We start from the raw sequence: 15,456 nt of genomic DNA on the forward strand, positions 1-15,456 counted from the left end.
GCTCTAGGAGGAGTCAGTGCGGCTCTTCCATACAGAGAGTCTTCCCCCCACTGCACCGATCCCACACCGATCACTCCATACACCACCTTCCATACAATGAGTCTTCCCCCCATCGCTACCCACTGCACCGATCACTCCATACACACCACCTTCCATACAATGATTCTTCCCCCCATCGCTACCCACTGCACCGATCCCACACCGATCACTCCATACACACCACCTTCCATACAATGAGTCTTCCCCCCATCGCTACCCAGTGCACCGATCACTCCACACACACCACCTTCCATACAATGAGTCTTCCCCCCATCGCTACCCACTGCACCGATCACTCCATACACACCACCTTCCATACAATGATTCTTCCCCCCATCGCTACCCACTGCACCGATCCCACACCGATCACTCCATACACACCACCTTCCGTACAATGATTCTTCCCCCCATCGCTACCCACTGCACCGATCACTCCATACACACCACCTTCCATACAATGAGTCCCCCCCCCCATCACGGAAAAGTTAGAGGGGTTAGATGGCCAAAAAGTTAAATATTCCCCCCAAAGGTTCTCCCCTGAGTCCCCTCAGTATTATTTTACATTTTTCTACATTAAACCTCATTTGCCATGTAGTTGCCCACCACATTAGTTTGTTCAGATCTTCTTGCAAGGTTTCCACATCCTGCAGAGAAATTATTGTCCTGCTTAGCTTAGTATCGTCCGCAAATACAGAGATCGAACTGTTTACACCATCCTCCAGGTTGTTCATAATTAAGTTAAATAGGATTGGACCCAGTACATAACCCTGGGAGACCCCACTTCCCACCCCTGACCATTCCTATTACTCTCCATTTATCACTACCCTCTGAACTCACCCTTGTAGCCAGTTTTCAATTCATGTACTCACCCTATAGTCCATGCCAACGGACCTTATTTTGTACAGTAAACGTTTATGAGGAACTGTGTGAAATGCTTTTGCAAAATACAGATACACCACTTCTACAGGCCTTTCTTTTATCTAGATGGCAACTCACCTCCTCATAGAAGGTTAAACAAATTGGTTTGGCAAGTACAATTCATTATGAATCCATGCTGATTACTGCTAATGATACCATTCTTATTACTAAAATCTTGTATATAGTCCCTTATCATCCCATCCAAGAGCTTACATACTATTGATGTTAGGCTAGCTGGTCTGTAATTTCCAGGGATGTATTTTGGTCCCTTTTAAAATATTGGCGATACATTGGCTTTTCTCCAATCAGCTGGTACCATTCCATTCAGTAGACTGTTCGTAAAAATTAGGAACAATGGTCTGGCAATTACTTAACTGAGTTCCTTAAGGACCCTCGGGTGCAAGCCATCTAGTCCTGGTGACTTATTAACCACTTGGTTACTGGCCCATAGTCAAAAGACGTCCTGTTTTTAAAGATGGATATCTCGGGAATGGCAGCAGCTGCTGCCACAACCAAGGTATCCATTTTTAGTGCCAACGGTCCTGTAAACGATAACGGCGGTCTCCGAGGGAAATTCGCCGCAAGATCGCCGTTATCAGTGGCGGGAGAGGCCCCCCCTCCCGCCGCTCTCCCGCGCCCTCCGCCGCTTACCGGAGCCGTCGGTAGCGGCGGAGGCGATCGGGACTGTTCGGCTGTTGACTGGGGTTGCAAGTGAGGGAAAAATCTCCTTCACCCGTCCCCATAGCTCTGCTGGGCGGAAGTGACGTCAAAACGTCAGTCCCGCCCAGTGTCTTAAAGCAACATTTTTTTTTTGTCATTTGAAAAAATGACAGTTTCCAATTTTTTTTTCCTTGCATTTTAGTCTAAATATGAGATCTGAGGTCTTTTTGACCCCAGATCTCATATTTAAGAGGACCTGTCATGCTTTTTTCTATTACAAGGGATGTTTACATTCCTTGTAATAGGAATAAAAGTGATAAATTTTTTTTTTTTATTTCAGTGTAAAAAAATTATAAACTAAATAAAAATAAATAAGAAAACAAAATTTTTTTTTTTTTTAAAACGCCCCGTCCAGACGAGCTCGCGCACAGAAGCGAACGCATACGCGAGTAGCGCCCGCATATGAAAACGGTGTTCAAACCACACAAGTGAGGTATCGCCGCGATCGTTAGAGCGAGAGCAATAATTCTAGCCCTAGACCTACTCTATCACTCAAAAAATGCAACCTGTAGAATTTTTTAAACGTCGCCTATCGAGATTTTTAAGGGTAAAAGTTTGACGCCATGCCACGAGCGGGCGCAATTTTTAAGCATGACATGTTGGGTATCATTTTACTTGGCGTAACATTATCTTTCACAATATATAAAAAAATTGGGCAAAATTTATTGTTGTCTTATTTTTTAATTCAAAAAAGTGTTTTTTTTTTTCAAAAAAAGTGCGCTTGTAAGACCGTTGCGCAAATACGGTGTGACAAAAAGTATTGCAATGACTGCCATTTTATTCTCTAGGGTGTTAGAAAAATATATATATATATATATATAATGTTTGGGGGTTTTAAGTAATTTTCTAGCAAAAAAAAATGTTTTAGTCTCGTAAACACCGAATCTGAAAAACAGGCTCGGTAATCAAGTGGTTAATGTTACATTTTTCAAGTCTAATTTTAATTCTGTCCTCTGTTAGCCATGAGGGTGCTTCCTGTGACATATAATGAGGATAGACATTGCAGTTTTGGTTACTGAAGCCCCCTGATTCCCTTGTTAAGACTGAGGAGAAGAATACATTAAATTCTTTGCCATCTCTCCATCCTTCGTAATCAGATCCCCTTCATCATTCTTTATGGGACCAATATGATCTGACCTCCCATTTTTACTATTTATGTACGTAAAGAATTTCTTTTTTTTTTCTTTTTACTCTCCGCTATGTGCCTTTCGTGTTCCATCTAAGCCGGCCTGATTGCACCCTTATATTTCTTTTTGCATTCTTTGTAAAGTTAGAATGCTGATGATGATCCCTCAGCCTTGTATTTTTTAAAGGCCTTCTCCTTAGCTTTTATATGCATTTTTACATTGGAGTTAAGCCACCCAGGACTTTTATTAGCTCTTTTAAATGTATTTCCTATTGGGATGCACTGGCTAATGCCCTTATTTAATATGCTCTTGAAGCATACCCATTTTTCCTTCATGTTCTTTGTTTCTAAGATTTTATCCCAACTATTATCTTCTAGCAAGGATCGTAGTTTAGGGAAGTTGGCTCTTTTGGAATTGAGCGTCTTTGTATTTCCCTTGTTTCCTATTTGTGTGATTTATACTAAAACGAATTGACCTGTGATCGCTGTTTCCTAAATTACCCCGTATTTCCACATCTGTATTGTTAGTAATCAGTAGGTCTAGTAAAGCTTTCTTCTGTATAATTCTCCTTTAAGGGGAACGTAGCAGGGGGTGTGTCTTATGCCTACATACAATTGCTAATAGGGGGTCCTTGGTCCCATCTTAAAAAGTTGGGAGGTATGCAACTCCATTACACATCAGGAGTAGTTCATCCTCACTGACTCAAGTGCTCATAAACGACCACTTCACCAGAAGATTTTACCCCCTTCATGACCAAAGCATTTCTTGCTATTTAGCACTGTGCTACTTTAACTGGCAATTGCGAGGTCATGCAACACTGTATCCAAATGGAAGTTTTATCATCATAAAAAATAGAGATTTCTTTTGTTTGCTATTTGATCACCACAATGTTGTGTTTGATGAGCATTGCTTCCAAGCATGCGGGTTTGTACTTTGGACTTTTGTATTTTTGTACACACGATCGGGAAATCCGAAAACAGACCGTTGTCCACGGAAAATTTTAAAGCCTACCATCCAAAATTTGTCCCGGGAAAATCCAACAACAATTGTCCGATGGAGCGTACAAGAGGATGGATTTTCTGCCAACAGGTTGTCAACACACAATTCCCAGGGGAAAGGGAATAGCCGCTCCAGGTGGGAACCCAGATGAATATTCTCCGTTGCAGACAACTCGGGTGCAGGCAATGCACTTAGCAAAGCAGGAACAAAGATTGTCTCTGGACAGCCGCACACTGAACAAATTGTAGCCTTTTATTAAAAGAAGGACAGCACTACAAGTCACAGCAAAATAAAATAAAACCTGACTGCTGACGCGTTTCACACTGAAACTAGTGCTTAGTAATAGCTATGACTGGCAGGTGCAGTGGCCATGGTTGTTCTTGGAACTATGGTCATATAGTTTTATAGCAGGGGGATTGGGGGAATATATATGAAATGATCAGTGTGCACTCCCTGGCCAGAAGTTCAGTTACTTTCCTTAAACATAGGAAGCTGTAGGTTGCAGCTATAAATGCATACCTCCCATTTCTTGAGATAAAAACAAGGGACACCTATTAGAGAAAAAAGTATGTAGGCATAGGACACATACACTGCCACTGTTTCGTCACATATGGCGACCCATCACATTTGGCTACCTGCTGGAATGCGCATGTGCGACGCCGCCATATGCGTTCCAACACTTTTACAAATGCTAAATTCTCATCGAAAAGCAATTACTAAAACATTCACAAATTCCTTTCAGCTAAATTCTCTAGCTATAGTCTTTGTCACATTCGCGCATGTGTACTCCAGCGGGTAGACAAATGTGATGGGTAGCCATATGTGATGAAACACCATGCCCCCTTAAAGGAGAATTATACAAAAATAATGATTAGTTAAAGCGGAGGTTCACCCAAAAATCAACTTTCTGCCATTAGATCGAGCATACTGCTGACATCTGCAGTATGCTGTTTTTTTTTTTTTTTGTACTTATCGTTTTATCAGCCGTTGTTTTCCGGCTCCGAGCGGGGATTTCTTCTGGGTATAGGCGTTCCTAAGCCAAGCGGAGTTGATTAACGGGCTGCTAAAGCGCGTCACCCCTCACGAAAATATCCGAAGTGACACTCGGGTGTTTACGGCGCCTGCGCAGTCAGCTCTACACGGCAGGCGCAGGCGCCGTATAGCGCCGTAAACACCCGAGTGTCACTTCGGGTATTTTCGGAAGGCGTGACGCGCTTTAGCAGCCTGTCAATCAAATCCGCTTGGCTTAGGAACGCCAATTCCCCGCAGAAATCCCCGCTCGGAGCCGGATAACAACAGCTGATAAAACGATAAGTACAAAAAAAAACAGCATACTGCAGATGTCAGCAGTATGCTGGATCTAATGGCAGAAAGTTGATTTTTGGGTGAACCTCCTTTAAACACAAAGGTTTTTTTTTTTTTTTTTACCACTACTACTGGCTTTTAAAATTTACGAATTCAGCAATTTAGAAATTGTATAAAATGTTTAGCACTGGGAAATCATATATGAAAGCTAAAAAGTGCATTTTATATACAACTATATAGATCAGACAAAAATGAGGAGGAACACAGAACTCTAAATCAGGGATAGTCCCTCAATATCAGCAACAGTGATGTAAATGTGATACAAAATACTGTGAGTGTTCCTGAACTGTCTCTTAGAAAACATTATTGTCTTCTGCTTAATCCATACAACTGTAATAAAATACTACTAAATGATGTGAGGCTTAAAGAGTAACTCCACTTTTGTTGAGAAATAAACATTCCCCTCTGGGTGATCTATGTACATTACACAGATTTTGACAAACTTTGTTGCAGATTCCTACCTACGAAGGAATAGCTGTTTGCTTGTCTGTGTCTGATTGAATCTGTAAGGGAGTGTTTTTTTAATTATCCATCAGCTGCTGCACCCACAGGGCTCTAATGAGGAAACTTGCAGGACCTGCATCCCTTTGGATGTGATTTCCATTTGGGAGTATCTCACCAAAAATTATATTTTTGTTGCAGGGAATGCCAAACAATTTGACTTGTATCTAAGTGCAGATTTCTGGGAAAATCGGTAAGCCAATCACACGAGCAGGAAACAATGTTTCTGGGGGGTGTTCTGTACACAGAAGTCTGTGTACAGAATGGGGCAGATCCACATACATCTGCGTGGGCGCAGCGTATGTGAGATATGCTACGCCGCTGTAACTTACTTTTCTTTTCTTTGAATCTTGAAAGAATTTGCGCCGTAAGTTACGGCGGCGTAGTGTATCTCTCGCGGCGTAAGGGCGCGGAATTCAAATTGGGCGGGTAGGGGGCGTGTTTCATTTAAATGAACTGCGCATGCCCTGTCTGTCAAAACTCCCAGGGTGCATTGCTCCAAATGACGTCGCAAGGACGTCATTGTTTTCGACGTGAACGTAAATGGCGTCCAGCCCCATTCACGAACGACTTACGCAAACAATGTAAAATTTCCAAAATTATACACGGGAACGACGGTCATACTTAACATTGAGCAGCTTTAACTATACACCGGAAAAAGCCGAACGGAAACGACGTAAAAAAATGCGACGGCCGCTCGTACGTTCGTGGATCGTCGGAAAGAGCTAATTTGCATACTCAACGCGGATTACGACGGGAACGCCACCTAGCGGACGTCGAAAAATTGCATCTAAGATCGGAAGACGTACGCCTGTCGGATCTAACCCAGATGCCGTTGTATCTTGTTTTGAGGATTCAAAACAAAGATACGACACAGGAAATTTGAAATTACGCCGGCGTATCAATAGATACGCCGGCGTACTTTCTTTGTGGATCTACCCCAATGTCTCTAGGTAGCCATATTGCATTTTACAGAAAATTACGGAGTTGCAGAATAAAAAGGAAAATGTTCAATAACATTGAATTGCAATGACTTGAGTTGCAATAGTAAACTCTATGGGGTAGATTCAAACAGCAATTGCGTCTGCGTAACCATAGTTACGCAGCGCAATTGCTTACCTGCGCCGGCGTTACGAATGCTCCTGATTCAGGAACCTCGTTACGCCGACTGCAGCCTAAGAAATGACTGGCATAAGGCTCCTTATGCAGTCATATCGTAGGCTGCATTCTTATGTTGGCCGCTAGGTGGCGTTCCCGTTGTGGTCAGCGTATAGTATGCAAATTGCATACTAACGCCGATTCACAACCCTACGCGAGCCCTGCGTACGCAGTTTACGTAGTTTGCGTACGTCGGGTTTCGCGTAAGGCTGCTCCTGCTAATAGCAGGGGCAGCCAATGTTACGTATACCCGTCGTTCCCGCGTCGCGAAGTTTAAATTTTACGTTGTTTGCGTAAGTGAATCGTGAATGGCGCTGGACGCCATTCACGTTCTCTCTTTGAAGCAAATGACGTCCTTGCGACGTCATTTGCCGCAATGCACGTCGGGAAAGTTTCCCGACGGAGCATGCGCACTACGTTCGGCGCGGGAATGCGCCTAATTTAAATGATCCACGCCCCCTACGGGATCATTTAAATTACGCGCCCTTACGCCGGGCAGTTTTCCGGAGCGCACACGCAATTTACGGAGCTACTGCTCCGTGAATCGCGCGTAGCACAGGAAATTTACGGAGGCGCAGCGGCAAAACGGTGCGCTGCGCCTCAGTAAAAAAAGGGGCAAAGCTACCTGAATCTACCCCAATATAATTTTTTTTTTTGCAAAATATTTTTCCCACGAAAGTGGAGTTACCCTTGAAGTACTATTTCAAGCGTTATACCCAATGCATTGTGGTCCTCTAAATTATGTTGCTTTATTAATCTTCATAGTACTAGCGCTTTACCAGACATCTGTTCCTCCTACGGTAGTCCTGGAATCTTCTAGCTGTACACAAGGATCGGAAAGTTAGGAAATAGTATAAATAGCATGTGACTCCTTCATCACTAAAAAGGGTCTACACAGCATTCATCACATCGTATAATGGCAGGCATGGAGTGTTCACATGGCTCTGACTCCAAATGCTAATACGAGCTACATTACCAGTGGTGGCTCCATGTTGGTCTTGTTTAGAAGCAGTGTCATTCTTTTTTTGCTCCTATTTATTTGTTTTTGGCTAAATTGTATCATATGTATGAAAGGAATGTTCCATGTTTATATAGTTCTGTGTTTTGTACATTCTAAGTGGGGTGATTACTATGTGTTTAGATTTTTTTTCTTCTCATTAGCCCTTTCATTAAAACACAGCCTCTGCTTTCAAGGATTAAACATGTAGCTGTATCTCCGAATGTATTTGGTTTACCCCCACCATTTGTACCGCAGAAGTATAGTCTATAGTTTCCATTGCCCACTTTGCCACCCATTGCAAACTCCAACATATGTACCAAAGATTCCTAAGTGATTTACTAAGTCTGTTTAACCACTTGCTTACTGGGCACGTAAACCCCCCTCCTGCCCAGACCAATTTTCAGCTTTCAGCGCTAACGCACTTTGAATGACAATTGCGTGGTCATGCAACACTGTACCCAAATTATTTTTTTATTTGGTGGTATTTGAAAACCTCTGCAGTTTTTATTTTATATAAAAAAAAAATTCAAAGTACAGATTTTTAAACAAAAAGGTTATATTTTTTTATATTTTGTTAAACAATTTTGCAAACTAATTTTTCTCCTTCATTGATGTACGCTGATGAGACTGCACTGATGGGCTGCACTAATGGGCACTGATGCGCTGCACTGATAGGCACCGATGGGCTGCACTGATGGGCACCGATGGGCTGCATTGATGGGCACCGATAAGGTGGCACTGGTGAGCACTGATAGGAGGCACTGGTAGGCACTGATAGGCGGCACTGAGAGGTGACACTGAGAGGTGGCATTGATAGGTGGCACTGGTGGGCATTGACAAGTGGCACTAAAAGGTGGCATTGATAGATTGCACTGATAGCTGGCACTGATGGTGGCAGTGATGGGCACTGATGGGTGTCAGTGATGGGCACTGATGGGTGTCAGTAATGGGCACTAATAGGCAGCACTGCTAGGTGGTACTGATGAGGCATTGATAGGTGGCACTGGTGGGCATTGATAGATGGCACTTGTGGGCATTGATAGGTGCCACTGGTGGGCACTGTGGGAGCTTGCAGGTGGCATTACTGGTGGCACAGAAGAGGCAGATGCCTCCTTCCTCTTCGGGACTGATGTTCCTTTCACATAAGCCGGTGACCGGCGCTTTTTTTCTCCTCACGCTGTCAGCATGAGGAGAAAAAAAAACGATTACCGGCTTTTGTTTACATCATGTGATCAGCTGTCATTGTCTGACAGCTGATCACGTGGTAAGGGGCCGGGACCAGCCCCTTACTTGGAACCGTGATCACCTGAGCCTCAGTGACTTGGGTGATCACAGCGTGCGCCGTGCGCCCTGCAGGGGCACGCGGAGAGCGCGCAAAGGGGAGGAAGTCTATTGATGTCCTCTCGTCATTTGGGGCCCGCGCTGTAGCCGTCTTTCGGCTATAGCGCGGGTGCCAAGTGGTTAAAGGGTCAGTTCACCCAACTGCAATGAACTCTAAGCTTGCTATCATTTTAAATAGTTTGGGCCAAGCTGAGCTGAGTGCTGCTCAGCCATTCACAGGAAGTTTAATCACAACAAACCTGCCTCTGGCTGAGATAGAGATCACAATGTCATCCACACGCCTCTCCACCTTAGCCATTCTAAGGCTCTGAGGCTGAGCCTTGTATTCAATGATAAAAATAAAAATATCATCAATGTAACGATAGTATAGATAGTCTAAATTCATAGTGACTAGTAGTGTGGTTGTTGATATGCATAGAGAAAGGTCTCAAACACGGAAAACAGCTAGAAAAGCCATTCAGTGGTTTAGTGGGTAGCACTCTCGCCTAGCAGTAAAAAGGGTCGCTGATTAGAATCCCAACCACGACACTGCCTGCCTGGAGTTTGCATGTTCTCCCTGTGCCTGCGTGGGTTTCCTCTGGGTACTCTGGTTTCCTCCCACCCTCCAAAGACATGCTATGGGAGGTTAATTGGCTTCTGCCTAAATTGGCCCTAGTATATGAATGTGAGTTAGGGACCTTAGATTGTAAGCTCCTTGAGGGTAGGGACTGATGTGAATGTAAAATGCATATGTAAAATATTGCGTAAATTGACAGCGCTATATAAGTATCCTAAATAATAATAAAAAATAAAGAGCTTACTATGACTGGCTGAGCAGCACTCAATTTTGTTCTGGGAACGGAATGGGAAGTCCCTGTACCAATGCCAAAACAACACTGTATACTGTATGTATATGCTATATACAGTTTATGCAGCGCTGACAGTGACCACATGTATTGGTAAAGGAAATAGTTCATTTAAGCTATTTAAAGCTATTTAAAGTTGGAGGTAGACTTTAAAGCGGGAGTTCACCCAAAAATCAACTTTCTGCAGTTAGATACTGCTGACATCTGTATTTGGTACTTATCGTCAGGGCTGGACTGGGACAAAAATCTGGCCCTGGACTTCATCCAGACAGGCCTACTTTGACAGGTCTCTCCCATGGCGCCCAGAGGCGATTCAGTTCGCATGTGCCGCGCTATATAAGTTTTTCATTCATTCATGGCGGCCGGACAACTCTCGCACCCCCCCCCCCCCCCCCCCGCGCGGCCACCCAAGTCCCCTCTTCCCCTTCACTAGCCGTTCTACTTCTACTGGTACTTTTATAGCCAGTGGGGAAGCTAGACATTATTTCACCCGGGGAAAAGAATCAGTTCGGTGCCCCCCCTTATGGGACAAGATTAGGCAGAAGTGAGAAACTCCCAGGCCATAGCTGTTGAGTCAGCTGTTTGTCCCCTTCTCCCATGCTCCTCTGTCATCCCCCCCCATGCTCCTCTGGTCCTCCCCCTGCTTCTCTGTTCTTCCCAGGTGAGCGCTGTGGGGAGAGAGAGGAGGAGGAGAGGAGGAGGGGGGCGGCGGTCTGCTGTCACTGAAGCCGGCCCACTGAGCCATCGGCCCACCGAGCCATCGGCCCACCGGGAAACTCCCTGTAGTCCCAATGGCCAGTCCATCCCTGCTTATCGTTATAGCAGTATCTCTTCTATGGCTCCGAGCGGGGAATCCTTCGGGGAATGGGAATTCCCGAAGGCAAGCAAGTTGATTGACGGCCTTCGATATCGCGTCACGGCTAACGAAAAAAGCCGAGGTGACACTTGGCTGTTTACGGCGCCTGCGCCTGCCGTGTAGAGCTGACTGCGCAGGCGCCGTAAATTGCCGAGCGTCACTCGTGTATATTCGGAAGCCGTGACGCGCTATCGAAGGCTGTCAATCAACTTGCTTGTCTTGAAGGGAACGCCTATACCAGGAAGTCATCCCCGCTCGGAGGCATAGAAGAATAGAAGACATACTGCTATAACGATAAGTACCAAAAAAAAAGACCAGCATACTGCAGATGTCAGCAGTATGCTGGATCTAACTGCAGAAAGTTGATTTTTGGGTGAACTCCCGCTTTAAGTTGACAACAGACACTTTGAATTTGTTCAGGTCATCCAGAAATCCATCAATTACTTAATCCTTGCTAAGCTGTTACTTTCAGCATTTGATGCAAGCAATGTTCGGCCAACAGTTTTCAGAGCCACTTCTTCCACAAAAGTAATTTAAATAATCAACTTTTGTTGGGGGATGGAGTGCGAACAAGGCCATCCACAGCTTGAATTTTGGCTGATTCAGCAGGAATCAGCCAAAGGTTATGTAGTTATATAGGTTAATCTGGTTAGAAAAAGACACAAGTGCAGCCAGTTCAACTAACATAAAACAAAAAAAAAAACATACACAAATAGAAAACCTCAAAATATAGTGCATCCGGAAGGTATTCACAGTGCTTCACTTTTTCCACATTTTGTTATGTTACAGCTTTATTCCAAAATTGATTAAATTCATTATTTTCCTCAAAACTCTACAAACAACACCCCATAATGACAACGTGAAAGAGATTTGTATGAAATCTTTTCAAATTTATTAAAAATAAAAAACAAAAACATCCCATGTACGTAAGTATTCACAGCTTTTGCCATGACACTTAAAATTAAGCTCAGATGCATGCTTTGTCCACTGATCATCCTTGAGATGTTTCTACAACTTGATTGGAGTCCACCTGTGGTAAGGCACACATGATTTGGAAAGGCACACACCTGTCTATATAAGGTACCACAGTTACCAGTGCATGTCAGAGCACAAACCAAGCCATGACATCCAATGAATTGTCTGTAGACCTCCGAGACAGGATTGTATCGAAGTAAAGATCTGAGGAAGCGTACAGAAAAATTTCTGCAGCATTGAAGGTCCCAATGAGCACAGTGGCCTCCATCATCCATAAATGTAAGAAGAAGTTTGGAACCACCAGGACTCTTCCTAGAGCAGGCCGCCAATCCAAACTGAGCAAATGTGGGAGAAGGACCTTAGTCAGGGAGGTGACCAAGAACCCAATTGTCACTCTGACAGAGCTCCAGCAATTTTCTGTGGAGAGAGGAGAACCTTTGAGAAGAACAACCATCTCTGCAGCACTCCACTGTATGGTAGAGTGGTCAGACGGAAGCCACTCCTCAGTAAAAGGCACAGCCCACCTGGAGTTTGCCAAAAGGCACCTGAAGGACTCTCAGAACATGAGAAACAAAATTCTCTGGTCTGATGAAACAAAGATTGAACTCTTTGGCCTGAATTGGAAGTGTCATATCTAGAGGAAACCAGGCACCGCTCTTCACCTGGCCAATATCATCCGTACAGTGAAGCATGGTGGTGGCAGCATTATTCTGTGGGGAGATTTTTAAGCGGCAGGAACTGGGAGACTAGTCAGGATCGAGGGAAGATGAATTCAGCAATGTACAGCGCTCTGGACCTCAGACTGAACAAACGATTATAGCGCGCACATACAAAAATGTAATTTTAAATCCTACAAGGCTATCGATTTGAACATAATAAGAAAATATGGGGATTCGGTCACACCATATGGCCATACAGTGCTTAAGCCCACTACTGCGTCAAAGTTCCCCATTTTCAGTGGGTCCTACACTATTCGTAGATTGAAAGATCCCACTTCTCAACCATGGGAGAAATACACTCCTCTTAATGGGAGAACTAAAAGGACTTCTCCTATAACTCAGGTGGACACTCATTAGAAGTACTGGTGGGGGATAATGAGGGATGATGGGGTGCCCCATTCCAAGGGGACTGGTCAGAACCCATATAACAGACAAAGACTCAGTTTGAAATAGGACAGTAGAGGGACTGGCAGGATCACCAAGTATTTCACACACAGGAAGCACTACAATGAGAACAGGATATTTTTTTAAAACAATTAGATGGTACACGAGGAACATCAGCAATACGAAATGTTGGGGTAGCATACTCTTAACTTTGCCCACTTTCATGCAGTGCCCTGCACACTCAGTCTCATTTGCTGTAGTCTGTTCTGTTAATCTGGGACGGTTGACAAATCTGCTATTGCCTTTGTCTTCCCCAATGTCTGTAATAATACATTTTCCTTTAAAGACTCGGCAGCCCACTACATCAGGCAGAATTTTCTCAACTTTCTGGAACCATCCCAAGACGTCCCAAGCCTTAGTGATTGAAGAATTCTCTTGCCATTTGCTAGTAAATGCATAACTGCCATAAACTGTTGCACTCAACCAACAAAGACATCTTGAAGCAAAGCAAAGGCTTTGTTTTATTCATGCCAAGAGATTCAATTTGTACCACAAAAGCATAAAAAACAATCCCATCGGAATACCCAGTGGGTTGTATTGATGTTGTCATGTGAGTTTTTTTTTTTTTCCAACATATTTAAAGTTTTCCATTAGTACGAAAATCACATGAAGCTGATTAGTTGTTTTTTCAATGTAAAGCAAGTTTTGATTAAAAGAAATCAGAATTTTCTAAACTTTGCTATAAGCAATCATGCGTTACCCTTCTTCATATGAAATGCTTTTTTTGCCAGTACTATAAGACAATGGGCCGGATTCAAGAAGCAATTGCGCCTGTGTAACCATAGGTTACACAGCGCAATTGCTTACTTGCCCCGGCGTAACGAGTGCTCCTGATTCAGGAACCTCGTTACGCCGACTGCAGCCTAAGATCTGCGCGGCATAAGGCTCTTATGCCCGCATATCTTAGGCTGCATTCTTGCGGTGGACGCTAGGTGGCGTTCACGTTGTGCTCAGTGTATAGTATGCAAATTGCATACTAACACCGATTCACAACGTTGCGCGAGCCCTGCGTACGCAATTTACGTCGTTTACGTACGGCGGTTTTCGCGCAAGGCTGCCCCTGCTATTAGCAGGGGCAGCCCATGTTACGTATACCCGTCGTTCCCGGGTCGCGAAATTTGAATTTTACGTCGTTTGCGTAAGTGAATCGTGAATGGCGCTGGACGGCATTCACGTTCACTTTGAAGCAAATGACGTCCTTGCCACGTCATTTGCCGCAATGCACGTCGGGAAAGTTTCCTGACGGAGCATGCGCTCTACGATCGGCGCGGGAACGCGCCTAATTTAAATGATTCCCGCCCCCTACGGGATCATTTAAATTGCGTGCTCTAGCGCCGGGAATTTTGCCGGCGCGCCCGCGCAATTCACAGAGCTTCTGCTCCGTGAATCAAGGGCAGCGGAGCAAATTTGCGGGGGCGCAGGGCAAAAACGTTGCCCTGCGCCTCCGTAATTAATGCGCAAATCTCTTTGAATCCGGCCCAGTGTTTATTACAAGTACATAGAGCTGACAATTTACAAACATCTTTAGATACTGCACATACACACCAGCCCCTGCCCTCAGGGAGCTTACAATCTAAGGTCCCTGCCTTACATACATACATAAGTAAAGTGGATGTAAACCTGATTCATAAAATTTTACCTAGGCACATATATCTGCAGTGTTTTCTTATCTCTCTCCAAAACACTCAGTCCCATGTCTTTCTGCTGCTCCTGTTATCAGCATGATAACTTCTGACAAGTTCTCTAACAACCGAGATAAAACCAGCCGGCAATTTGTGTCAGTGTGGGTGCAATAAATAGATTAGCAGAGAGCTGGTCTATTCATAGCACAGTTCTGCAGGGCTATCTTTTTTTTTTCTTAAAGTGTATTTTGTGCGTGTACTCGAGAGAGGAGCCGGACCGCAGGAGTTGGGAGTAGGCAGGCCTCCCCCAGAGGCAATCTGCCACCTTTCTCCATGCCCCGGGTGGCAATGGCAGGTGTGTGAGGGGGTCCTCCCACACAGCCCGCCCTACCTGCTCCGCTTTGAAGCCCAACGGGGCAGAGGGACTCCCTATAAGGGAGTGAGAGGATTAGCCCGCTCAACCAGCCCCGTTAGTCCTTCGCCTCTCTTTTTAGAGACCGCGTGGTCAAAGTGCGTGATGTTAACCCAATTTCGAGTGTGTGTAAGTGTGGTGGTTTTTGTGGGAGGGGGGTGGGCGTACTAAGCGCAGGCTTACCTCACATAGCACACCCACCGGGAGCCGGGCTAAGACCACCAAACTCAATTCACATGTAGCCGAGACCGGGATCCGAACCTCTAGCTACAGAGGTGAATGGCTTGTCAGAGCAGTGCCAATCGCATTGAGCCACCGCAGCTCCACACTGCAGGGCTATCTTAATAGCATCATGGTCCCCTGGGCAAAGTAATGCACTGGGGCCCCTACCAGCTTGCCCCAATTTGCACACCTA

The 15,456-nt window shown here is 44.7% G+C and overlaps 1 protein-coding gene across 1 annotated transcript in view; it reads right to left on the minus strand.

Moving 5' to 3' along the window:
• The window catches only part of ARHGEF25 (Rho guanine nucleotide exchange factor 25), a 439,794-nt gene that overhangs the window by 249,382 nt on the left and 174,956 nt on the right, over positions 1-15,456 (minus strand). The gene's annotated exons all lie outside the window — the stretch shown is intronic.

Source organism: Rana temporaria, chromosome 2, assembly GCF_905171775.1.
Source record: "Rana temporaria chromosome 2, aRanTem1.1, whole genome shotgun sequence".
Classification (NCBI taxonomy): Eukaryota; Metazoa; Chordata; class Amphibia; order Anura; family Ranidae; genus Rana; species Rana temporaria.